Source organism: Coturnix japonica, chromosome 20 (assembly GCF_001577835.2).
Source record: "Coturnix japonica isolate 7356 chromosome 20, Coturnix japonica 2.1, whole genome shotgun sequence".
Lineage (NCBI taxonomy): Eukaryota > Metazoa > Chordata > Aves > Galliformes > Phasianidae > Coturnix > Coturnix japonica.
In genome coordinates this window covers 1303541-1313007 of record NC_029535.1, presented here as the reverse complement: position 1 = coordinate 1313007, position 9467 = coordinate 1303541, and the positions used below count along the sequence as shown (strand labels likewise).

The 9467-nt window shown below is 52.6% G+C and overlaps 1 long non-coding RNA gene and 1 pseudogene across 1 annotated transcript in view; both read left to right on the top strand.

Annotated features, from left to right (window-relative positions):
- LOC107322844 overlaps positions 1–2664 on the top strand; it is a 3819-nt pseudogene extending 1155 nt beyond the window's left edge.
- LOC116654273 overlaps positions 1368–9467 on the top strand; it is a 12417-nt gene continuing 4317 nt past the window's right edge. Inside the window, exon 1 of the long non-coding RNA XR_004309377.1 lies at positions 1368–1479. This is a non-coding gene — a long non-coding RNA (uncharacterized LOC116654273). The remainder of the gene's footprint in view (positions 1480–9467) is intronic.

Genomic DNA, 9467 nt, shown 5'->3' with positions numbered 1-9467 from the left:
TCCTGATGGACGAAGAGATCACATGAGCCGCAGTGCGCTCTGGCAGCTCGGAAAGCAAATGGGATCTGGGCCTCCATCAGGAGGAAGGGGTGGTCAGCAGGGATAGGGAGGTGATTGTCGCTCTCTACTCGGCTCTTTGTGAGGCCCCATCTGTTGTACCGTGTCCAGGTGTTGGAGCCCTCAGTACAGAGAAGACATGGATTTTGGAAGGTCCAGAGGAGGGACAGGAAGATGATCAGGGGCTGGAGCACCTCCCCTATGAGGACAGGCTGAGGGAGCTGGGCTTTGTTCAGCCTGGAGAAGAGAAGCCTGCGGGGTGACCTCATTGCAGCCTTTCAGTACCTGAAGGGAACCTACAGCCAGGAGGGAGTAAACTCTTGGAAACGGCTGATAATAGCAGGCACGGGGAAATGGTTTAAGTTAAAGAGGGAAGATTTAGGTGGATGTTAGGGGGAAGTTCTTCACTAGGAGAGTGGTTAGGCCCTGGAACAGGATGCCAGGGAGGTTGTGGATGCCCGTCCTTGGAGGTGTTCAAGGCCAGTTGGACGGGCCTGGGCAACCTGATCTAGTAAAGGTGATGTTTGGTGGCCCTGCCGGGGCAGGGGTTGAACTACATGATCCTTGAGGTCCCTTCCAACCCGGGTCATTCTGTGATTCTGTGATCGGGTTGAAGGGGCTGGCACTGCCCTGAAGGTGAGCGAGAGAAGTTGGCAAAGGAAGGGTGAGTGGCGGGATCCGAGGAGGGCGTTTTGTTGTTTGTGGCGTGTCTGCTGTTTGCCTGACGTGTTGGTGTGCGTTGTTGTTCCAGGTGTCTGAATGAGGACTCCCCTGTGGGAACTGGCAGCAAGCAAAGGAATGGATCGACGGGCCTGGGCGCCGTGTTGGACTGCGGCTGTGGAGCCAACGAAGGTGTGTCCAGTGTCCTTCCTTACATCATTGACTATGTATGAGGTGTACCTATATCTGTGTAACCATTTTACAAGTCAGGGTGCAGGTTTTTGGTGGAGCTATTCCAATTGAAACCACTGCTGCAAAATGGTGGAATAAACATACCATTTATAACCAATCTCTGGATTATAGAGTTTGCTTCTTCAAGTCAGTGTGTGTTCCAGCACTGTGTGTGGAATTGGGATGTAATCAGAGTGACTGGAATTCCAATTCAGTCAGAGGTCTTAATTGTAGGTAAGGGTTGAATCCGCCGAGGTGCCGCACAAGGAGAGGCGCTGGGTGCGACTATGGAAAGCAGAGCTTGTGTGTCCCAGGAGGCAGGCGTAGTCAGGTCCCCTTTGGAGCCTGCCGTTGTTGGTGCTCAGCTCAGGAGCCCCATCAGGAGCTGCTGCGTGCTGCGTCTGTGTCACGGACTTATCGCTCCTCCTCCCCTCAGCTGCAAGTGGGGCAGTGCTCGAGTGTGAGGACTCTTCCTTGGCATGCGGTAACAGACAATGCAGATGTGACTTTTGTGTCCTTCCTTGTTCTTGGGTTCGTAGCCCAGGGATATCTTGCGAGCAGCTCTCTAAGTCAGACTGTGCTGGCAGCGTGCGTGAGTGAAATAGTGCCTCTTTTTTCCCTCTTGCAGCAAGCTGCCTCCATGAGAGCAGTAGAGCAGCAGGCTGTCTGCACTATGGCTGCTGAACGGCATTTCTGTCCACCTGAGATCCCTGAGCCCAAGCTAATGGGGAACGTGCTGTGCCACGGACTCTTCTACGGAGCGGTTTTGCAGCTTCTCTGTGCATGCCATCATGCTGCCAGTTTCCAAATCCCCAGAGGCAGTAAGTGGTGCTCTCACGGGCTGAGAGAAAGGCACGGGCAACCGGCTGGGAGGGAACCGTCTGTAGCTGTTGCCAGCAGCCTGGAGGTGCCAGCTCGTCTTAGCCTGCAGCTACTGCTTCTCCCTATGAGATGCCGGGCAGAGGGTCCACCCGCCCGTGCAGGGACCGCCTTGCAGGAAAGGGCTTTAGGCTCTGGTTTGTGTGGGATTTGGGGAACGAGACAGAGGTGGAGTTTCTTGTGTGCCCGACTGTCAGGAAGGCGGTTCCCAGTTCTGGCAGCCCAACGTGCCCAGCAGGGTGACTTGAGCTCCCAAAGCGAGCCGCCAACCAGTTGTTAGCTGAGAAGGTTCCCTGAGCGTTTCCGAATTGATTCTTGTAGGACTCGGAGAGTCTGGGGACTGAGACTTGGGAGAGAGTGAAGAAAGCCGAGGCAAGGCAAACGCTACTCAGCTGAGGAAGAAAGCCGAGAAGGAAAGCAGAAAGCAACGATGAGGGCTTGAGCAAGAAGCCACAAAGGACAGCAGAACCACCTGCAACGCTTCCTCGGAGGTGGCACCAAAGTCAACGGTCAGTATGGTCCGGATTGCAGGCACGGCCGTGTTTCCCTTTTGTGGACAATGGAGAGGAAGGAAGGAAGCTGGAAGGGAAGGGCTTGTGCTGCATTAGAAGAGGGCTTCACCTGTGCAGGACTTGATGTATGGCAAGAGCTGGAGACGCTGCATTCCTTCAGGGTGCTTCAGCTCGATCCCTGTTTCAACGTATTGATTATTAGCTGACCTTATAGCATGTCTTTAGTCATTGTTAGTATCTTACCTACTTAATTTTGTGTTGAAATGTATTTTAGTTGCATTTTGCATCTCTTCATTTCAAATAAAAGCCAACCAAACTTTTTAAAACTGGTGCTGCCTCTTTCAGTAGCTGCTCAAAATGTGCCTGGCTTGGGCTGGCCATCGTAGGGCGATGAAGCGGTCGGCTTCAGGTCCCTCCATGGAAATGCAGCTGCTTTTCCCCCGTTTCCCTGTTGGTGTTCTGCACCTGTGGCCTTTCAGCCCAACTGGAACTGCTAGCAACAGACTGTGAGCATCCCCTTGCTCTGCGAGGGCTGAGAGGAAAGCAAGGGAGAGGAAGCAGGGCGGGAGGAAGAAGGGTGTCCCTGCACTCAGCCTCTTGAGCTTGTCTGTCTTCCCGGCTGGCTCTTTCAGCCTTCTGATGCACCGTGTGTTGCTGTTTGCCCCGGGAAGCCCAGCTGCACGCGTGGAGGAGGACAGGGCAGCTGGAGGGCTGCAGGTGAACGCGCCTCAGGCACAGAGCTGAGCCGTGAGCCGGGAGGGCCCTGAGCCGCGCGGCGCTGCTTCAGCTCCAATGGCTTCAAGCGCGCGATGGGCAGTGTGAAAGACAAACTGGTTTTGTTTCTTTTGTTGTCCTCAAAGCTTGCTTTTCGTGAGCCTTTCGAGCTGATAAGATCTCTGATCAGGCAAACATGCGTAACTAATCCAAGGGTGATATGGTGGTTGTATCGTACATCCCTGCTTTAGGACTGTCAAGATAAGCAGGATCATAGACAAGCAGTCTTTTCCAGGGTCTGCTTGGGAGGACAGACCCCTGCACGAAGGTGGTAAATCTTGTGTCAGGCAACAGAGACCTCCAACCCTTGCTGTGCTTATCTGTGGGACAGGAAATTCAGAAAAGTTAGTTTTAAAATCTTTTACAAAGAAGCGTTTGTTAAGACAAAAAGAAGAACACCCATGAAATGGGGATAAAAGGCACCTCGCAAACTGGGGAACCCTTGGAGAACAAACTCCCCAAAGACAACTTTGAACGGAGAATCCCCTAGGGAAAACCTCGTTCAAGAAGAACCCCCGGACCAGCTTGCCTGCGGAGCCTCCTGGCTGGTCTTCCCATCCCCCCGTGATCAGACGAGTTTCCAATCAATGGACCTACGTGTATCCTCGCTGGACCCACGGTGTGACTATATCTCGTTTGCTCTCTCTGCAAAGACGTCCTTGCTTGATTTCCTACTTTTCCTAATGCTCCTACCTCCTCCCCATCTCACCCAAAAATCTAGAACTTTTAAATAAACTGGTTGAACCAACATTTGAAACGGTTGCTTCTATCTCATGCCGGGTAAACACATATCAAAGAACCTTGCCTCCTCCTACAAATTGGAAGCGAGACAGCAGCACCGCTGTTTAGTGCCAGGGTGCATCGAAGTCACGTTTGCTGACCAAAGCCCAAAAGAGAGAGGTTGATGCAAGAGGTGTCTGGTGCCTAAATTTTCAATTGGCACTTGGCATCTTCCTTTTGCCACCAGCCTGCACGTGACTCGTTACAGGCGTGCCAAAACGAGGCACTGCCATACTCGCTGCTTGCATGCCGAGCAAGCAGCACTGCCGGAGGTGAAGAGAGGATTGAATAGGTCTGGTCGGCATACAAAGACTGTTGCCGGAGAGGAAACCGAAAGGTACTGGGACCGCGAGGCTTATGGCGAGTGCTGTTATCGTGCGGCTGCGCTGCACTCACCGTCGCTTGTCTGTGTTGTACGTTGCTTGATGTTGTGTTTGGTGGAATCATCCAGTTGGTTGTGCCGACGTCCTGTGCCAACAAGTCTCCTGGTGTCGTGGAGCCCCGAGTCCGGGGCGTGGGGCCTTGCGCCGCCTCAGGAGGCTGCGGTGCTGCGGCATGCCCGGTGGGGTGGTCAAGCACGTGGCATGTGGGAGGGCCTGTAAGCAGATTTTGGGAATGTAATCAGAGTGACTGAATCGTCCTCAGTTCAGTCAGAGTCTCAATGAGTAAGGGTTGAATCCGCCCGAGGGCCCACAAGGAAGAGGCGCTGGGTGCGACTATGGAAAACAGAGCTTGTGTTCCCCAGGAGGCCAGGCGTAGTCAAGGTCCCCTTTGATTCCTGCCGTGTTGGTGCCAAGCTCAGGAGCCCATCATGAGTCTGCTGCGGCGGCGTCGTGTCACGGACTTATCTAGAATCAAAATATGAGACTGATCATCTATGATTCCAAGATGTTATGAATGTGAAATACCAAAGAAAAAAAATACAAAACCACAACAGTAAAGGCACCCCAAAAAGATTCCCTTGTGGAAGAAGGGGGAGGTGAAGGAGGTGGAAGGAGGGTGGAGAGGAGCCGAGGCCCCTTTACTTGGCCGCCTCGTCGTGCCCTCTTGCTGCCAGAGAGAAGGGCTGCCCGCTGGGCAACAGGGAGCACTTGTAGCTCCCGTACCATGCCCTGCCCTCCATCCCCCTCCTCATCACCTATGTGAACTCCAGTGCCAGCAGTGCGGCCGCCATTTTAGAACCCTCTCCATGTCACCATGGTCACCGTTGCCGCATGCCTCTGACAGTTGTGGCAGTTAACAGCCATGCCTGCTGCAAAGAGGGCGAGGTTGAAGTTTTCTGGTGGAGGATGGAGCTGGGCCCGTAGAGTCATAGGAGGAGGCCCGGCCATGAACCATCAGCAGAGAAGGGGTAAAGAGAGCCATTAGTCCATCATGCCTGGACAGCCTGTGACCACCACCCATGTGGACATATGGAGTGATCCCCCCAGAAGGACCGATGAGGGATCCCCCCGGAGGAACTGATGGAAGGTGGTATTCCACCTCCGGAGAACCTGATGGAGGTGGATCCCCCTCCAAGAGGAGCCCAATGACGTGTTGAATTGCCGCGCCGCGGCAATAGCTGGCCTGCACCGACATGCCACCGTGCCAGTCGTCCGCGGCGTTGGCCATGGTCACAGCTTCACACCATCTCGCTGGTCCATGGCACCCGCCTCCTTTCCTGCTGCGCGGCCCCTGCTCCCCCACATTGTCTGGGTGCATTAATTTAAACTATCTTCTGCTCCTTCCACCTGTGCTTCTCTGGTTCTGTGGCCCCCAGTTCCATCTCCCCCTTGTTAGTTTAGCGTGTCGTGTTATGGTTTCTTTTTTGTTTGATGTAAAGTGTGTTAAGGTTAAGTGTAGTGTTAGTGTTTCAGTTTTAGTTTTAGTGTAGGGATAGGTTTACTGTTCGTTTTTAGAAGTTAGGCATTAGGTTGTCTCTGGTGTTGTGTCTTTAAGAAGGTTAGGTATGAGTTTTTTGTTGTATTTTAGAGTTTAGGGTATAGAGGTTTTTTGTTTGTATTTTGAAGAGTTCAGGTTATTATGTTTTGTTTTGTTATTTTAGAGTTAGCATTAAGTTTTAGTGGTCGGACTTGCAGTCAGGCATTGCTGTTACACTTCACAATAAATTAAGTACCGCTGCTCCTTGGTTTAAGCATGCCGCTGGTTGCCTCACCTCCGACGCAATGAACGTGCGAATCTGCCTCTGTACAGTTTTGATTGACATTCTGCGATACGAAATAACTGAATTTCCCTCTTGGATTCTTTTTCCCTTTTCAAGATAACAAATGGAGGAGCAGTAGCGGTGAGTTGGCGGAGAATATGATGCTGGGAAGCTGAGGAGAGCAACATCGTGGTTCTTGGTCTCGCTATGAGCTGCCCAAAGTGGTGCCATTGCAAAGGTAAGGTAAAGTGCTTGAGCCTGAGAGAGCTGTTGTTTCAATGCACGAGCCACTGCACTGTCTCCAACATATCCGCTCTCTGCGTGCTTTCTCAGTCAGGTGTTGTTGCAGTCACAGCCATGGGCAGGCCCTCAGTGCGTAGCGGCGAGGCAGCGTGAAAAGGTAAGGTGTGAAATTTCATCTTGGCTAAAACGCTGATGGATTAGGATGGTGAAGCAGTGGCCTAAAAAGATGTGGCCACAAAAGGTGTTAAGTTCTGGCCTCGGTGGAGAAGTTAATCGCTCTCTTCAGCTTGTTCCCTTCTTTTCTTGTCCACTCTGTCCTTCCAGTTCTCCATCCTCCGCCTCAGCTGGCAATGTGGGGCAGTGCTCGAGTGTTGAAGGACTGGCTTCCTTGGCATCGGTAACATGAGCAATGTCAGATGTGACTTTTTGGCCTTCCTGGTGCTTGGGTTACGTCTCCAGGGAGTATCTTGCGAGCGAGAACTCTCGTAAGTCAGACGTGTGCTCTGGCAGCGTGGCGTGAGTGATAATAGTGCCTCTTTTTTCCACTCTTGGCAGCAAAGCTTGCCGTGGCATAGGCAGCGCTACTTCAGCTGTACGGATAGAAAGCCGATGAAAGGGAAAGCAGAAAAGCAACGATGGATAGGTTCGTGTTGAGCGAAGGAAAGACCCTACAAAGGACAGCAGAGACCACTCCTGCAACGCTTCTCGGAGTGGTCACCTAAGGTAGCTTGCTTGTACCTCACAGTCCAATTTACTGGCACAGCCGTGCCTTTCCCTGTCATGGACGGTGGAGACTGAATGGAAAGTGAACTGGACAGGAAGGACTTGTTGCTGCGTTAGAAGCAATGAGGGCTTCACATAGCATGGACATTTTTTTTTTTTTTTTTTTGGGGGTGATGGCAAGACTGGAGACGCTGCTTCCTCCCAGGGGTGTCTCTTGAGGTCCAGGCCTGGGTATCGGGTTAGGTTGAAAATAGGGCGTGGCTGGGACTGGGAGAGGGAGGGATGGTGACGTATGCCCCCGGGGGTGGCCTTCTCCTGGTCTGACTGGAGTGAGTGACTGATTGCTAGGGCAAATCCTGGGCACTTGGGGGTTTCCATTTTGGGGGTGTGGGCGGCAATAAAATTGACGAAGCCATAATCTTCTTGTATTCGAATAAATGCAATGGCGAACTTTCCGCCTAAAACCGTGGTTGGCCTGCTCTTTCAGTAGCTGGTCAGTAACGTCCCTCGCTTCGGGCTGGCAATTCGCAGGGGCGTGGAATTGGCACGGTCGCTCACGTTCTCTTCCCTTGGACATTGGTGCAGTGCAGTCGATTTTCCCCCGTTTTCCTTTTTGGTCTTCCCAAATGCCTGTGGCCTTTCAGCGCAACCCTTAAGTCTGGTACAGGCTTGTGAGCATCTCCTTACTCCTGAAGGACTGACAGAAAGATAACCAATGAGGAGGGGAACAGCCCCGGTCAGAAGAAGGGTGTCCCGGCTCAGCCCCTTCTGAGTGCCTCTCTTCCCTGAGGGCTCTTGTCTCAGCGGTTCGATGGAGTTTGCACTCGTGTTGTTGCTGTTTGCCCTGGGGAAGCCCTCAGCTTGCACGCTGTGCACCGTGGCCTGTGCAGTCACACACACTCCCTTGAAGGCCCAATGAGTTGTTTGTTTTTATGTGATTCACTATTGTGTGGCTATTTATTTGCTTGTTTTTTGATTGCTTGTTGCTTTGAGATCAGATGGTTTGTAATTTACACCGGTATGAAAGTCATTGGTTTCAGGATAGCACGATTAGAATTGTTGATCAGCGAGCAAGATGTGATTGTCTACTGTGTTAAAGAACTGGCACACACATATACGCCTGCAGCCGGAGCTTGATTTGACTCTCGTCAATATGTTTGCCTTGCCAAAAAGCCCGGCCGCTGGGGAGTTGTTTCACAATAAATTTTCCAACCTTTTGGTATTACCGAAGTTTTAATTTTTAGAAAGCAACTGACAAGGAGGAGTAATCTCGTTAAAAGGGCTTTTGTTTAAAGCAATTGGAGCTACCGTTTGATTTGATCCATCGTCTCAGGAAGCTTCTGCATTCCACCTAGTGCTAATGTGATACATCAAGAGCAGATGACACAAGAGATTCAGGCCTTGCTGCCAGTCTTTTACGAATCAGAACTTTGTTTCATGTTGCCAGATATTGTGGGTTTCCTTTTCAGGGTCATTGACCTTTTTGCTGTATAAATAAAAGGCCGAGGCATCCTGGCCTGCATGGAACAGGTTGTTGCCAAGGCAGAGCAGAAGATGTGGATTGTCCCCACTGTTTTTCTCTCAAGCAGCTGAGAGGCCTGCACTCGAGTGCTGTGTTCAGAGTTTCTTGGGCCCCTTCAGTGCAAGAAAGACCATTCGAAGGCCGCTTGGCAATACGGCTTTTTCAGTGGAGTAGGCAACAAAGCTGTGGTAGGGTCTGGAGGCACAGTCCCTATGTGAGAGCGGTCTGGGGAGCTGGAAATTGTCATCCTGGAGAAGAGGAGGTCTCAGGGAGACCTCATTGCGTCAGCCCTTTCCCCCCCCTCCCCCTCTCTAACTTTCCTGAAGGAGCGTGTAGTGAGCTGGGGCTCGGCCTCGTTCTGCTGCGTGTGCATTTGAATGATAGAATCCAGAGGGAAATGGGCTTCAAGCCTCTGCGACAGGGGAGTATTCAGGCTGGACACTATCGAGGGTATTACTTGCTCAGGAAAGGGTTGCCAATGGCAACTGAATGGACTACATTGAGGGAGGTGGTGAAGGGAAGGGGACGAGGGCGAGGAAGAAGGAGGGAAGGGGAAGGGTAAAGGAAGGAAAGCGAGAGGAAAGACACGAAATGAGACGTGAATTTTGGGTCCGCTTTTCCCGTGCAGCCGCCCCCCCCGTCCCAACCAGGTCCCGCAATGCCGCGGCCTGAGCCACTGGACATGCCAGTTGCCAGTGCCTAGAATGTGCTTCCTGCATGGTCGGCGGAGGAGGCAACTTCACGGGCCATGGTGCGGCATTGGCGGCCATGAGTCGGGCCGTGGAGGATGACGGGCTCTAGTGCTCGAACGGTGGTCGGACCTTCGGGGCGTGGGCACGGTAGGGCGGGTCGGGGGAGGAGCTCGCGCGCTGCCGCATCCCAATGGAGTGCGGCTTCCGGGCGCTCCACGTTCGCTTGCTGCGGGATCACCGTTCGGCACGCC